Genomic DNA, 16,227 nt, shown 5'->3' on the forward strand with positions numbered 1-16,227 from the left:
TTATAGAATGCGACACTAACTATGGACTGACAGCTAGGAACCAACCGGAACATCCGGTCGGTTCTTAAATAATGCACAAGCTATCTCCTCGCTTTCAACTAGAACTACTCGAGACTGCTATGACTCCCTCAATATACTCGGATCCACTAACACTCTAGAGATCCTATGGTTGGCAGCGCACATCGGATTGTGGGGTAATGAAAAAGCAGATGACCTGGCCGGTAGGTTTGGCACAACCAGCGAATCCACTTTGAAGTGTCCAATTCCACAATCTTACATTAAACACGCCTGATCGACGACAAAGTAACCAGACAGAATCAGGAAACCTGGTTAACTGATGATCCCAGACACACCAAAATGACACTCGACACCAAACACGTCAAAATTATCAAAAACCTCGACACTATACTACACTCAGCTACAACAGACAAAAATACAAAACTGCAGTGCATCTTATCAGTTTTGACGGGACATTGTGAACAAGCACCTCCACACATTCGCAAATCAAGCACCAGTGCGTGTCTTATGTGCGGCAACGAATAGGAGACTGTCTCACACTTTCTTGGACAGTTCCGGCTATTGCCCAAATAATGGGGCGATATTTTCAGGACTATTAGTATTAGTATTACTTCTTCGTTAATGACATATTTGACAACCAACATAATATTAATATCACGATTATCACCACTATTGTAATTTTCGGAAACCGCACCGAACGCCTAATTGTTCCCGAGGAGCAGGACCAGACCGGAGTGACATAGTTACTACTCACATAAGTTGTCTTAATTCATCTTGCTGTTTCACAACCAGCTGGCACTTAAGCGTCCCTTCATGACTCATCCCCCCTCATAACATTTGCCACCATCCTCCACTATACACTTTGATATCTCCGGCAACCCCTCCCAGGGTAGCCACACCCCAGAGATAAGCACTCAGGCATAGCATCTTCTTGCTATCCTCTCGTGGGCCATTCAGATCCACTGTCCAGCCTGGCCTCTCTTTAAAAAAAACAAAAGGTCCGTCAAATATCACAAATCAGTTGCTCATTAATTCACCTAAAACCAGGTTGAGATCTTCCTGTACGAGGAAGTCAAGGTAAAACCCAGTCGAATAAGTTCTGGGAATCCAGGTGGATCCGTTACCAAGTGTTGCGAACAAAACCACGATTACCAGCTCACACGTAGTCAGCTTGTAGCTTGTATCTGAGGAATTTAATTGGTTTTTAAACAGGTTATTGTCAAAATGCTGTACCTCTCAGTACATGACCAAGCATTCTCCGTCGACGATGCTACACTTTACTTCTAGCCGACTAGGAACCGACCAGATATCCGGCTGAATCTGGATCCGGCCGGATATCCGGCTTCAATATCCGGTTCCGGCTCCGGTCCGGTTTCAGAAAATTTTGCCGGATTTTTGCCGGATATTTCTTCAAAAAAATGTATTTCTAAAATCTTGAAATGCATACTTTTCTTCCCTTTTTAACTCAAATCTTTTGAAAAATCAAAAATGTTTTGACTAAGTGCGGAATTCAAAAAACCGAACAAATATTTTCGGATAATAATGAACATGGTAGCATGAAACGTGGAGAAAAGTGATTTCCAGAAAAATTTGAAAAAGTTTTGACTTAGAAAATTTTCGGTCCGAGTCATTCTCGATACGTACCTCCTATATCGAGAGCTCCCGCTTCCGACATTGTGTTGCAAAGGGGAGGCCTGCCTTCCGAGATCGCATTACCAGGGGGAAGCCTCGAGTCCAAAACCTATGTAGTATAGAGGAGAACCGAACCTTATTACGAACATTAGCTCTAGTAATGCTCTTTATCACAATTTATTATTATGATCCAGTTTTGGCTCCGAGTTTTGTGAAACACTGGCAACGGTCCACTCTACCCAATTATGGGGTTTGGTAAAATATATAATAATATGCTACAACATGCAAGTTTAATTACTCATAATTAATATGCACGTGCGACGAGCGGGCTACGGACATAACTTTAAATTGCTTATTACTTTATTATTATAGTTATAGAGAGATAAAAACAATGCATGTGCAAATCAAGCATGTGTTGCAGACCTCTACGATCTGGAAGGGTCAATCAACAGTTATCACTGTAATCACTGCCTAGTGCCTAACTCAAGCTGTAGCGCGTGGGCAGCTGTTCTTAACTTTTTAAGATCTTAAACCCTTGGGAAATTCATTCGCCAATAATAAATTATTTGTAGGCCGTGAATGAATGGGAAAAGCGAGCGAGCGATGTTAGTTCGCTAATTAACAATAACAGTGATTATACTTATAAATATTTTAAGTAATAATCTCAATAAATCTGTGTGTGTGTGTGTGTGTGTGTGTGAAATCTACAATTAAATTCTACTGAAGGATCACATCACTAATTATACGTCACTAATTGGTGACATGATCTGATCACCGAGGGACCCCTAATAATTGGGGGTCCCCTAAGTCGTGCAGCCCAATCGCGCTCAAGGGGTCTGTCAAAAAGAAGGATACAAACTTCCCACAGAATAGAACAGTGACTAAAGCAAATGAACAAATAATGAGCATACTAAATGATGAGATATCATCGAAAGAGGTTGTACATGCGGTGAAAACACTTAAGAACGGTAAGGCAGTTGGACTAGATTGTTTACTCAATGAGCAGCTTAAGTCTGCCGCCCAGAACCACTGCGCTCTCTCAGTGTTAGTTAAGCTCTTTAATGGTTGCTTGGACCTTGGTGTCTACCCATGGAACACTACGATTGTGAGCCCACTCCACAAGAAAGGATGTATCTACGACCCCGATAACTACAGAGCCATTGCGATCGGGAGCAACCTTGGTAAACTTTTCGCGACAATCCTATTGGACCGTTTGCTAAAATTCAGGAAGGAACATTGCCCGGACACAGTAAACCAGCTTGGCTTCTGTAAGAATGCTAGAACTGTGGATCATCTGTTCACCCTTTCCACTTGTGTAGAAAAATACGTGAATAACAAAGGACAAAGACTCTATTCTTGTTTCGTGGATTTTCGCAAAGCTTTCGACTCCATCAGCCGTGAAGCTCTTCTGTACAAGCTCTCAACCCTTGGTATAGATGGAAAATTCCTAAAATGTCTAGAACATATGTACAAGAATTCCAAAGCTAAGATCAAGCTGATCGCTAAAATATCAGACTCATTTGATATTCTTGCAGGTACGGAGCAGGGCCACCCAATGAGCCCCGAACTATTCAAAACTTACATCCATGAACTTTCGGAACGACTGAACAGTGTTCAAGACATCTCAAGTCCATTGCTGAATGAAACTATTCTGACCCACCTCTTGTGGGCAGATGATCTTGTCCTCCTCGCACTTTCGAAAGAAAGTCTCCAGGTCATGATCTCTGAACTTGAGTCATTCTGCAGAGAATGGGGGCTCACGGTGAACACCAAGAAAACCGCCATCATGATTTTTAATAAAAGTGGAAGGCAACTCAAAGAGAGTTACGGTTTTCAGTACATGGGAGCAACAATCCCATCAGCGAAAACATATTGCTATTTAGGGATCACCTTCTCACTGTCGGGCAGCTTTAAGACAGCACTAAACCTTCTACGACAAAAAGCTCTCCGGGCATACTTTGGACTGAAAAGTGAAGTAGACCTTAACAATATATCCAAGGTCGCAGTTCTTAAACTGCTCGACTCCCTCATACTGCCAGTTGTATCGTACGGAGTGGAAGTCTGGATCAGCAGTAGCTCAGGAATTAAGGCTTTTGCCAGCACAACTGACAATACGAAGCAATCCCCACTGGCAGGCATTGCAGCTGACCCATTCGAAAGAATGCACCTCGCCATCCTTAAATGGACCCTTGGAGTTGGCAAATCTACATCCAACGCAGCTGTTTGGGGAGACTGCGGAAGAACCCCTATTGTAGTCCGATATGTTAAACAAGTCACCGATTTCCATAATCGCCTTGCAAGACTTGAACTAGAAGACTCACCAGCCCTAGCCAGGCACGCTTTTGCTGAGCAGAAGAAACTTGATTTAGGTTGGTTCAGAGCACTGGAATCAATGCTAATGATACTCGACGAGAACAAACTTGAACATCAACTTTACAACCCATTGTTATGTCAGGAAAGGGCACATAACCGATTTATCAATCTATGGGAAACAGAAAGACAAAGCAATAAGAAGCTTACGTTCTATAATAAAGTTAAAGGTGCTTTCGAGCAGGAGCCGTACCTCACGCTACCGTCGAGAACTGGAAGCAACTTAGTGGCTAGGATCCGAATGAGCGGACATAAGCTAAACGTAGAAACTGGAAGATATGGGAGCAGAACTGGAAGTCAACATCACAGAATTTGTGAATTCTGCAGCGAAAAGTCCATGATGGAGCTCTTTGTTAATCTTCCCTGTGTTGATCCGATAATAGAAGATGAAGAACACTTCCTTAGAACATGTCCCAGGTACCATTCTAGTAGGACTAACATGAAGGAGCCCACAAAGTCATTACTATTTCATGACATGAAGAGCCTCTTTCTACCGGAGCACATAGTGGAATTCACCAAGTTCGTCGCTCAGCTGTGCAGAACACGATTCCCTATAAAGAAGAAACACGAACATTAATGTCTCAGTACGGGATATCACATTTCCTCCACAGCCCCTTCATTTTCACTTTTTCTTTACACTCATCAAACACCTTAATGGTAACGGATTTTCTATTTGGATTTCGGACTTTGACCTTTAGCTATGCTGATCTGACATTATCTCACTGTAATATAGATCTATTTTTTGTAAACCTTGTAAACCTTGTAAACCTTGTAAACCTATCATTTCTGATAATAACTTGTCTACTCTTGTTACTTCTTGTTTACTCTGCACTGATTACAACTTACTGCTTGTTGATTTGATATTTAAGCTATGTGAATGTCTACTGCTAGGCCTAAACAGGAAATATCACCGGTGTGGTTGTATTAAATTGCTCTTAGGAATGCAGAACTTATCGTGTAATTACAAACTATTGCTTAGTAGAATAAATATCATAGTTGATAACGACAAAAGCCCAATAATGAGGATTAATTTAAATTTTCCGGCAAGTTCCGGCAGCCTTATATTTGCCCTTCCTAACAACCGGTTCCGGTCCGGCAAAATCCGGCTAACCGGATAATAGATTGATATCCGGCAAAATCCGGTCCGGCAGCCAAAATCCCATCCCGGTCGGTTCCTATATATAATATATAATAATAGCCGACAATACGCTTCACTTTTGCAGCGTTATAAATAGAGAATGAGTTATAATAAAATAAACTATGGATACCGTTAGTTTGATATTCATATAGATTATAGAGTGCAAATGACGTTATTGTCCTACTTTATAAAATTAAAATTGAATGTTAAAAAAGTAACCTGCAGTGATCGCCCTAATTTTCGTTTCATTAATTTCTCCCTGGCCTGTTGCTGGTCTAATGTCATCTAATGTTTCTTGTTCCAGCACACCAATTGACATCCTTGAGACGTAACTCCCCCGGCGGACTGTCCCAGAGAATGCATTTTGTTCCATGCCTAGTTGCTCAGTTGGTCAGTTTTGCTCCGAAAAGTTCGCGAACTAGGGTCTTGGCGAAAAGTTCGGCAAAGTTCGCCTAAATTTAAAGTTCGGCAATTTTATTAATCGAATTATTATATAAATTATTATGCCCGAAAACGCCTAGAATTAAATTTTTACTCAGCTTAGTTGTAATGGTAAAACATGGAATTTAAGGCATAAGGAAGCATTCTTTAGTTCTGAAACCAAGTTAACTCGATTTCTCGTGCAAATAAGTTAATAACAAGGTCGATATTTTGGTAAATTTCTAGCTTACTGCCAGAAAATAAATCTGGGCTTCTATAAGTCTATAGAAATATATTAGAAATATACTATACACTATACACTATCTATACTATAATTTAAACTTGACGAAATTTCCCCGGCAACGGGGACAAAGCAAAGAAAAAACACCGAAAATCGACCTCAAAATGACCCTCTGGTGATGCCAAACCCAGCTCGCAAATGGAGTTGAAACCTCGCCATTTTTAGCAGGGTTGTAGAAAAAGGATAGGAATAGGCTATAGCATTCTTAGAATTTTGATTTAGGCTTTAGATTTTTTATAATTAACGTCGGAAGTGAGGTAAAATAACCGTTAGAATAATGTCGTTATTTTAGCAAAGGTTTACTGCGCTGTTGCGTAGCAACGTTAAAATGCACGTGCGCGAGCAATAACATCTTAACTACGCGCGTTGTTATGCTGTATGCTACGTTATAACTTCAAAACTAGCTCACATTTACGCTCACGCTATGACTTATATCCATAACTTTGGTTGTGATTGGTATTTTTTGATGCGGTAAAAAGTATCGTCTTGGGAATCCGAATACTAACAACGCTGTCGCCATTGTTAGATAAATTCCATTATGTCTACTGTATTATAACAGAGCTGTATGATGAAGAGAAATTAAAACATAACTGATTTTTAAAATTTCCTCGAACAAAGCTTTCGACTAGCGGGTTTCTAGTACACTATACACTATACACTATACACTATACACTATACACTATACACTATACACTATACACTATACACTATACACTATACACTATACACTATACACTATACACTATACACTATACACTATACACTATACACTATACACTATACACTATACACTATACACTATACACTATACACTATACACTATACACTATACACTATACACTATACACTATACACTATACACTATACACTATACACTATACACTATACACTATACACTATACACTATACACTATACACTATACACTATACACTATACACTATACACTATACACTATACACTATACACTATACACTATACACTATACACTATACACTATACACTATACACTATACACTATACACTATACACTATACACTATACACTATACACTATACACTATACACTATACACTATACACTATACACTATACACTATACACTATACACTATACACTATACACTATACAATATACACTATACACTATACACTATACACTATACGCTATACGCTATACACTATACACTATACACTATACACTATACACTATACACTATACACTATACACTATAGAAGACTTACATCCACATTCACAAGCATGCCAGCTCACCTAGTGGTCCAACTCCAATAAGCGGGAACCGTAGAAGTTAGAACAAGCTCTGGTGACGTCACCTCATACCCGATCAATCGGCTTCTGGCCTGGTCAGCTCCCTAGGTTACCTGATCTTGAGGTGACGTATGACACCTCGTTAACCCAATCAATGTCTGGAAGGCTGCAAATTTTCACATTAAGATTCTTAAAGAGTTGTGATTGATTGATTGATTGAGGAGCACTACCCGAAGGCATTACTCGGCACTAACGCCTTAAAATCTTTAATTACAATCAAATATAAATATATGCACACAATGTATAAAATATTAACAATGTATAAGGACACGTTCATTTGAGTTTGAGGATATTGGTAAATATAAGTGACCCTATTAAATGGCACAGTGTAGTTGAAATTGTCACACTATGAAATTACATAAACCCTTGATGGTTAGGATAATCGTATCATCCTCTAGGCTAACTTTGTCACATAACGATATCTTAATCAGGTGATAAGATATCGCTTAAATAAGGCCGGCACGGAAATGGTTACATTGTCACACTATAAACATGTGACGGAGTAAATATGGACCCCTTGCTGCCGTTTTTGACCAAATTTTTGAGTGTCCAGTTGATTGGATGGGTACATATGACCATTACCTACATATTTGACGACTTTTTTCGTTAGATGGTGCACTCAGGTTTACTCTGTCACACATTAAAGAAAATATGTGATGAATGTTTAGGGCGCCCTGATAAGCAATGCTGAGTAGTGTAGGTTTATTTGATGGCATGAAAGTGCTGGGAATTGTTATTATATCATATAGTCGTAAGGAATTAAAACACAGAAGGCACAACAAAGTTTACTTTGTCACATAATCTTGATGAAACCTGAACATGTGTGAAATTGAACAAATAATGATATACCAGCTTAAACCCCTTATATTACATACCATGGATCAAACAACACTGCTAGTACCATGCACCAGTCACATGAATCATTATCAGGTGGTAATATGTTAACAGTGTCACAATTAAACTACCACAACATGGTCAAAAATAGGGTAATTTCGTCACACAAAAATTATTATAACTCTGTTAGCTCCTTGCTGGCAAAATAACAAGTTTATCGAAAAATGTTTGATGATTAAGTTTCATAGTATTCTAATAGAGGTATAGTTCTTCAAAATAGGGGCAAGACATGTTTACTTTGTCACATCAGTTATTATAAGAGTTAGGTAATCGTCATCAGATTAAAAGATATTTTTCGTAGTTTGGATCGATTAATATACCTGTAATAAAGCACCCTATGCCAATTTTAACGTGCACTATCTTGATATTGTTGGGGCAGGGAAAGTTAATTTTGTCACATTTTCAGTGTCATTGACAAATTAATCTAAAATTGTTAAAATTGAGCTCTGATGTTCTGGACAATATTCTTCCAATCGTTTCTGAAAGAATGTTGAATTCTAATAGAGTTATAGATCTTCAAAATAGGGGCAAGACATGTTTACTTTGTCACATCAGTTATTATAAGAGTTAGGTAATCGTCATCACATTAACATATATTTTGTAGTTTGGATTGATTTATATAGGCAATAAAGCATTCTAGTATGCCAATTTTAACACACTATCTTGATATTGTTGGGGCAGGGAAAGTTAATTTTGTCACATTTTTAGTGACTTTGAAAAATTTAACCTAAAATTGTTAAACTTAAGAATGTTGAATTCTTATAGAGGTATAGAATATAGATCTTCAAAATAGGGGCAAGACATGTTCACTTTGTCACATCAGTTATTATAAGAGTTATTATAAGAGACTATTTCATTCTATAATCATTGTTTTTAATCTATTTACGATTTCGTATAATTTTTGTGACAATGTAAACATCAACTGATCTGAACTTGCATCAACTACATTGTCATCATATAAAGTTTTCCTGCCTTTCAAACCAAAATCAAATATAAATAATTCGCCCAAAATTTAAAATTTCATATATTGTGACAGAATTAACCTCATTTCCCAATAACCAAGTGCCTGTATTAGCTAACTATTCAAAACGATATATTTTAGGGCTATGATTGGTAGAGCAACCATCAAATAATTAGTTGAAAGGGTTTTTAGGACACCTCACATTAGAATAGAGGTATGGTATCATGAGTGTGACAAAGTTACCCAAATATTGCCTTGTAACCGTTCGATCCGTGCCCATTAACCAATGTTGTATCATAATTGTAAGATTGACCTAATTTACTATACTTCAGACCAAGGAATGATAATTAGACAACTGCAGTTAACTAAGTCACACAAAATGTGACATTTGAACCATTATAGTGCCTAACAACAATAGATTTTCTTTCTGAGCGGTGCATATGGGAGTATGGGTTACGTGGCTAATGTTCAGAACTTCTGAACATGCTAGGTTAATAGATGTCAAAATTAAGCCACTATCGTCGAAAACGCTATTATTTTTGTTTACCAATATCCTCAAACTCAAATGAACGTGTCCATAAAATATGATTATGCTATTAGCAAATTTAAATAGTACTATTAAGAATTTTAAATAACTTTTATCTCTTGACATAAATTTAGAACAGCGATACACGGTCTGAAGAATGCGCGGTGATATTTTTATCTTTTGAAAGTTGTAAATGACAGTGAAATTGCGCGATATCGATAGCATTGTAAAAAATGCTCGAAGATAGTCATATTTCGTTATGAGGTTAAAGTTTTGTTGCTCGTTATTATGATCAACGTATGTTGTACCAAATTATTTAAATTTCTAAAAGTACGAAATTTGAGTTGTTCCAGTCCTTGTCATCCGGGTTAAGTGCTTGTGCAGTAAGCACATGCTTGCTGACTGTAGACTTGAATGAATTTAGGAATTTGTCTTGTAGGCAAGTGGTGACGTATTTTATGTCCTTGTTAATAATGTTGACTGTTTTGTTATATAACTTAGGCCCAATGTAAGAAATGCTCTTGTCTGAATTACATAAACGGTTAAATGGTACTGCAAAGAACTCAGGTTCTCTTCTAGGTGCGTTTAAGTTTGAAACAGTGAACATTCTTATAATATTTGGTGGTGCAGTGTTAGAATAAACTTTGTGCATTAAGCATAATATACATTAAGCTATCACGTTCGGTAAAGCTAACACTTCTAGTTTATTGAAAATTTCCTTTGTGTGTGAAGGTGTGCTATTCAGATCTTTGTCATAAAAATAGCGGTGGTATTGGTTATCTGCAGCGCGAATGCCCTTTTTCTGGGCCGAGAAGACTCTTTTAACGGAGTTTAGCGATCTTGTTCCCCAAACTGTGCAGCAGTAGTACAAGTGAGACTGAACAAAGCTGTTGTATATCAACTTGAGTGCTTTGTTAGGTACTGAGCCTTTGAGTTTGTAGAGAACGCCCGCATTTCTAGATACTTTAGTGGCTAAATGTCTAATGTGGTGGGCCCAATTTAGCTTAGTATCAATGATCACGCCAAGAAACTTTTCGTGATAACTTTGCTTTAGTCGCTCACCTCCCATGTAAATTTCTATATCGTCAGTTTTCTTATTTGTAAAGATCATATATTTAGTTTTGCTAGCATTTAATTTAAGCCCGTTGTTAGTAGCCCAATCAATTATCAAAGTCAGAATCTCATTCAGTTTCACTATTGCATTAAGTTGTTCAAATGTATTTGTACTTATTATTAGGTTTGCGTCGTCAGCGAAATAAATATGTTTAGCTAAATTACTAATCTGAGGAAGGTCGTTGATGTAAATTATGAACAGAATTGGTCCGAGAATGGAGCCCTGTGGTACTCCGTAGTTAAGTTTGAGGTGAGAGGACTTGCAGTTGTTGACGCTCACGTATTGCTCTCTATCGGTTAGATATGAGTCAAACCAAGATAAAGCCAACCCCCGAACTCCATATAGTGCTCAAGTTTTCTCAGAAGAATACTGCTGTCAACCATGTCAAAGGCCTTGCTGCACAGGAGGAGCAAAGCGCTGTAGTCCAATAAAAGCAGTGCTGTGACCTGCTTTTTTTCTAGTGCCCTGTGAATATGGTTTTGGGCTTCTAGTAAAGCATGTTCGCAGCTATGTCCAGCCCGAAATCCGTATTGAGAGTCAAATAGGATTTTTTCTGTCTTTAAGTGATCTGATAGTCGCGCTTGCATAATTTTTTCAAAGATTTTTGAGAAACATGAGAGTAGTGAGATAGGTCGATAGTTTGAAACTTCAGCACGTGACCCACCTTTGTGAAGTGGAACTACTTTCGCGATTTTCAATTTATGTGGAAACTTCCCCTGATGTAGAGACGCAGAGACTAGGCAGCTAAGCACTGGTGCAAGTATATTGCTCACTTTTTTCAGGGGAAGTATACTCATATCAGAAGTCGACTTAATCTTCATACTAGGAACCGACCGGAATGGGCTTTTGGCTGCCGGACCGGATCTTGCCGGATATTAATATACTATCCGGTTAGCCGGATTCTGCCGGACCAAAACCGGTGTTTGGAGGGTAAAATATAAGGCAGCTGGAACTTGCCGAATCATTTTTGAGAAACATGAGAGTAGTGAGATAGGTCGATAGTTTGAAACTTCAGCACGTGACCCACCTTTGTGAAGTGGAATTACTTTCGCGATTTTCAATTTATGTGGAAACTTCCCCTGATGTAGAGACGCAGAGACTAGGCAGCTAAGCACTGGTGCAAGTATATTGCTCACTTTTTTCAGGGGAAGTATACTCATATCAGAAGTCGACTTAATCTTCATACTAGGAACCGACCGGAATGGGCTTTTGGCTGCCGGACCGGATCTTGCCGGATATTAATATACTATCCGGTTAGCCGGATTCTGCCGGACCAAAACCGGTGTTTGGAGGGTAAAATATAAGGCAGCCGGAACTTGCCGAAAAATTTAAATTAATATCCTTATTTTTAGATATTTGTCATTATCACGTGGAATCGCACAATAAGATAGTGTTTACAGTCTAACTAACAGTTCTCGTGCCCCAGCCTAAATTTTCGTATAATTTTTAGCTAATTTTCGTACAATTTTCAACCAAATGAAAGTCATAATTGAAATTCTGATAGGCGAGCAGCAAGCTGCAAGTTGACTGAGCACTTGTTGCAACGTGCATACGGGGTTCCGCATTCCTCTGAGTAGTATGACCAGACCGATGATGTTTTCTGGTTAGCAGTAGACATTATAGCCAAGGGTAATATATCAAATCAACGATCTACAAGCAGTACGTAGTACTAGTATCGAATTTTGAGAGCAGACAAGATGTAACAAGAGTAGACAAGTTATTATCAAGAATGACTTGCAATTGGCATATCCTACCAGACCCCTTGAGTGCGATTGCCCGTGTGAAACACAGTTGTTCCCTTTTTGTCATGCAGGCCTGAGTATCAAAGCACAATAGTTCCCGATTCACGACACAACTGTACCTTTTTAGCATGCAGGCGCACTTAATCACTGGTTAATTCCAATTAAGCGATACGGTACACAGTAGTACCCCATTCAGGGCACGGGGGGGGGGGGGGGGGGGGGGGGGGGGACTCGAGGCTTCCCCTGGTAATGCAATCTCGGAAGGCAGGCCTCCCCTTTGCAACACGAGCTCGGAAGCGGGAGCTCTCAATACAGGAGGTAAGTATCGAGAATGAGTCGACTGTCGGACCTTAGAAAATAAGGCTCCTAAAAATAAGGCTCTCAGATAATAAGGCTGGACAATTAGATTACCAGTCTGCAGGACTAGGACTATATCTCATTAAACTATATAAAAAATAAGTATAAAGAATAAGGAAAAGGAACGGGAATGAAGCCAATACCAGAAGTGAAACCCCACCAAAGAATAATTGATCCTTAGGTAGACCTGGTGAAATAAAGTAACTGAACTGTAAGTATGAGAAAAGACGGAAGGAATAAAGGAGAGAGGAAATAATGTTATGTGAACATCATCAGCAGATACCTGTAACACCTGTACCGGTTTAATGTGCCAAGACCCCCTAGCAATCACTCGTCATGGTGATCACCTGTCCACGTTAAATGTGATGTCAAGGATGTCGCTGACATCAAGTATACTATATAGTGTATTTGTACAGAATACTAGGTCGGTCTTTCAGAAGCTTTCTGAATTTACTCTTCAGGAGTCTGTCATTATAACATCTTGTAAGAAGTGTCCTATAAAGGGTGTAATGTTGGTAGAACACAGAAAAGGTCAGAGATAATGGAAGAGTAACGAAGGACCTGACCGTAAAAAACATTATAACCAACAGAAGAGGAAATATTACTGTTAGGAAAGGTGTACATGACCACAGGAAAGTTGAAGTCATCAAGTTTGTTGTAAAGCTTGGTGGCGACGTGTCCGGAGTTATTCATCGAGATGTTGAAGTCGAGATAGTAACCTAATTGTAAAGGCAATAAACACATACCTTTGCTGTGACTCAAGGCAAATTACTTACGAGTACGACCTTTTGATTGTTGAATTCGATTAAAAATTCCTTTGAGATCCTTGCACCTCTTAATATCGCTTCTGCGGAACAATCCTGGATCGATATTAGTAGAATAATCTAATATCCGAGCTAGGTACATGTTCCTAGATCAGAAAACACATACCTTCGCTGTGAGTGTGACGCAAGTGACGTTAAGTGACCCAATGAGCCCCACTTCTAGTTCTTGTCAAATTAGCTTTTGAATTACGACCCAATCATGAAGTATACAGTATAAGGTGTAGGTTAACGGCGAAATACAGCTACTTGTAGTTCCTTAAAGTCGTAGGTTTGGAGGAACACGGCTACTTTTAAATAATGAGATGGTTTTCTTAACTTACGTACCGTGTAAAAATGTAACAGGATGAAGTGATATATATGTCTTTCTTTCCCAAACAAAATTAAATGATATTAATTTGAATAACCGTCCGCAAATGCAAATTGATACCGAGAATGAAATCGGTCGCTCGCTTTTCCCATTCAATAAGCTTTATTACATATGTCCTAAACATGCTTAAAAGCATAAATTCACCAACACTGATCTATAAAAACCATTTTTCTCCAGAATAACTAAACTATTTTCCCATCCGAATTGGACTTAATGCCTTTTCTGAGGGAATTGCGGACTTACTGCCTTTTATCAGGATTGAATTTAACCGATTCCTCTCTAAAAAGGCAGTAAGTCCATTTTTCCTCAGATAAAGTCAACCCAGAAAATACAACATTTCTATATTTTTGATCATATCTTTGCAGTATGATTATGTGAGCCTCCTGTGCATTGCAAGTATGTAATATTGACGAAAAATGGATAAATTTCTTCTTAAATATCGAATATATTGAAATAATTTTTACAGCATCGCATTCAGTCAGACGCATTAATTAAATGTTTCAATAATTCACACAAGAGGGGACCCTTGTGTTCAGGTTCAAAAATGTTGAAAATAACATTTATTTAAATTTTTAAATATTGGTACCAAAATGTTTTGCTTGCTGAGCTGATAACGACCACATAAAAATCTTTTCGATATAACTAAAACTGTGGAAGTTATAGACCAAAAACTACAAAAAACTGCAAATAAAGTGGACATAACTTGATTCATAGCTTAAGTTGTAAAGAATCTTCTCCTGAAAATTTTGGTACTAATATCTCAAAATTTCGTAAAAATGGACTTAATGCCTTTTCTCAGCGAACGGCAGTATATACTTCACGACAATCTGTTGTAAGCCTTCCCTTTGCAACACAAGCTCGGAAGCGGGAGCTCTCGATACAGGAGGTACGTATCGAGAATCACTCAGACCGAAAATTTTTAAGTCAAAATTTTTTCGAAGTTTTTCTGAACTTTTTTTCTGAACTTTTCTCCACGTTTCATATGCTACCCTGTTCATTATTAGCCGAAAATATATTTTTTCAAAGTATAGTGAAAAAAGTTTTGATTTTTAGGGATTCGAGTTAAAATGTGACAAAAAATATGCATTTCAAGATTTTAGAAATACATTTAAAAAATGAAATATCCGGCAGAAAATCCGGCAAAATTTTTGAAACCGGAGCCGGAGCCGTAACCGGATATTGAGGCCGGATATGAGGCCGGATCCGGATTCAGCCGGATATCCGGTCGGTTCCTACTTCAAACCCTTAACTATTTCAATTATTTCTGATGCGGACGAATCTTCTAGATTCATGCTCCGCTGGCATTTGCTATCTTGAGTTTCTGTTACGATAGTCCGGCCCTCAGAGCATACGAGACCATTTTCTCTCTTAAGAGTCTCAGCTATATTGCAGAAATAGTCATTGAAGCTATTCGCAATTTGCTGAGAATCTGTTATCTCGCTCCCATTATAGTTAATTTTGTTTATCTTAATTTTGCCTTTTTTCTTTCTGTTTAACAAGTTATTAACCATTTGCCATTGTTTTCTGCTGTCGCTAGAATATTTTGTAAAGTACGCGTTGTAATATTTGTTTTTGGCCTTATCCACGTGTTTATTCACAAATTTCTTCATTTTCTTGTACCTAATATCATTTTCAGTGGTCGGGTTTGTGACAAAATCTTCATAAAATTTATTTTTGCGATCACATGCGCACCGTAACCATTCTTGGATCCACGGCTTTGTGTTTTTACGGCGGCCTGGTTTACTCTTTTTTGCCTTAATTGGGAAATTTCGGTCGTATAGTTCACTATATTTTTTATCAAAAGCCTCAAATTTTTCAACTACAGAATCATAGTTATTAACCAAGTTCCAGTCTACCGCAGAAATGTCGTTCTCGAACTTTTTGATACTGTCATCGTTTATTACACGAGAAGATGTTTCTGTTGTATCTTCTTGAAGTTTACAACTGAGCCTATTCTGATCAACCATAATTGTGACAAAAGTTGCCAAGTGGTCAGAGATTGATTCAGAAATTACTCCCGATTTTGTAACAGCGTGGCAATTATTGACGAAAATATGGTCAATGATAGTCGCACTGTGATCTGTGACTCTAGTTGGTCTTGATATCACAGGAGCGAATCCATGCTCTGCTAGAGTGTCCACATACTTAGTAACAGAGTCTATTCTCCCGTAATCTAGTAGGTCTATGTTAGTATCACTGGCCAGCATGATATTTTTGTTTCGATGTCTTGCTAAGTTA

The sequence above is a fragment of the Bolinopsis microptera genome, chromosome 5 (assembly GCF_026151205.1).
Source record: "Bolinopsis microptera isolate Bmic1 chromosome 5, MBARI_Bmic_1.0, whole genome shotgun sequence".
In the NCBI taxonomy this organism is placed as follows: domain Eukaryota; kingdom Metazoa; phylum Ctenophora; class Tentaculata; order Lobata; family Bolinopsidae; genus Bolinopsis; species Bolinopsis microptera.